Source organism: Anarrhichthys ocellatus, unplaced genomic scaffold (assembly GCF_004355925.1).
Source record: "Anarrhichthys ocellatus isolate YVR2014 unplaced genomic scaffold, GSC_Weel_1.0 scaffold34, whole genome shotgun sequence".
In the NCBI taxonomy this organism is placed as follows: domain Eukaryota; kingdom Metazoa; phylum Chordata; class Actinopteri; order Perciformes; family Anarhichadidae; genus Anarrhichthys; species Anarrhichthys ocellatus.
In genome coordinates this window covers 4,543,098-4,545,056 of record NW_022280064.1, presented here as the reverse complement: position 1 = coordinate 4,545,056, position 1,959 = coordinate 4,543,098, and positions in this window count along the sequence as shown.

Here is a 1,959-nt window from a genome sequence, read left to right as displayed (position 1 = left end):
TCTCATAGACTTCTATACAACCAGAGGAGTCGCCCCCTGGTGGACACGAGAGAGAATGCAACTTCAACACATCAAGCCTGGTTCAACCACTTAATTCCTTCCAGTGAAATTCGAGGACTATTTTTCCCAGTGAGCCTCTTCTAAAGGGACTGGGAGGAAGCACCATGTGGTGTCGGCCACATCACGAGAGGTTTGTGGTTGGATTGTCTGGTGCGGAGAGACCTCCGATGTGAATTCACCACCAGGGTTCTCTGAAACAGTTTGATCTTCCACCTTTTTGTTCCTGCAGGCTGTTTTTTTTTTACCCTCTTCTGACTCCAGAACCCTGAAAGAACTCCTCATGGTCTCTTCCTGTTTCTCAGCCTTCACTGCTGTACATGGCAGAGGAACTACTTTGGGTTAGAGCTGGCTAATGGGCCGCAATAAAGACGGCATTAGCACGAATGACACCAGGTATTAAAGCAAAGAAATCCAGCCAACGCTACCAAATGAGACACTCTGGGGCCAAAGAGGTTTTTTATCGAATCAAAAATAAAACCCAGTGTGCTGCAGCTGCAGAAGCTAATGTAAAAATAACACAGTTGATATAATATCAATTCTACGTCATCATTCAGAAAATATCTACGAAATAATCATTGTTCTGGATGCACGATGCCCTAATTTATAAATGAGTGGTTCCCGACCAGGGCTCTGGGTCAAAGATCACAGGAAGTGACTGCTTTGAGGTTGTCAAAATAAGATCATGAATACGCTTACTGGATACTTCAGACAAAATATGAATATAAAACTATTGATTAAAAAGATATATTAATTTGTCCTCCCTCAAAAATAGTTTCAATTATAAAGCTAAATCAGTCAACTTTATTTATTATCACTTTATTTATGTGGACTAAACTGACGAGTTATGAACATTAAATAAAGTTGATTTAACCTAAAAAGACTGAAATCATTTAATACGCTGCATCACTTCTTTTCAAATTCAGGATTTTGTTTGCGGATTTGTAATTTTTTAAGGATGATGAGGTCAGAAGATAAGAGGTAAGACGGTTGGGAAACACTGTCACATGACACGATATGAGTGAGCATTTTCACTTTCCCTTTTTCTAAGTACGGACAACACGTCTATCCTAAAAAGAATGTTGGGGTCTCAGCACCTGCCAGTTACACAACATCCGTCATGATGGAAAACCGTCGGTTCAGTTTGTGCAGCAGCTTCAGTGACGTCGTGTCCGAGCAGACGAGGAGAACGTCGGGACGTTTGTTTGGCAGCGAAGAGCGGTGACGCATTCAAACCTTCATCCTGACAACCAGGAGACACATTCATCCATTAAGGGAAATGAAGAAGAGGATAAAAGAAGAAGAGATGTTTGGGCGTCCCCGACAGTCTCGTCACTGATCAACAATTCTCTGCTCATGTAAGAACTTGAGTTTGTCGAAGGAGAAGATTCACAGATGAAGAGATTCTCTGTCTGTGCTCATGTTTTTATCCTTTTGCTCTCCAGACACGAGCTACTGGCCCTCTGTCAATGAATGTTGCTCACTCTGACTGACCACCTCTTTTACTGGGGATATTGTCTTTCCAGACGCGGTCGCCCGGAGGTGAAATGTGGTAGTGGAAAAATCTCCCCCTCCTCCTCCTCCTCCTCCTCACCTCATCTGTTCTGCTGCTGCCTGTCGGAGCAGCGAGGAGGTAGAGTAACTGATGGAAAATGATATCACCGCGGACCGCTACCCATCAGCCCCTCCACCGCCGGCTACACACCTCTCTGCACATGTGGAGGCCCTGCAGAGAGCTCTGCTGACCCCTGATGGCAGCTGCAGGAGCAAGAGATATGAAACACAACATCTTGATGTCTTTAAATGCAGTTTGATTAAAGTCTCACAGCACACGTGAATCACCTTTATCTGGTCCTGAACCAGTCTCAGTGTAGTCCTGATCCTCTATATGAACCAGTCTCA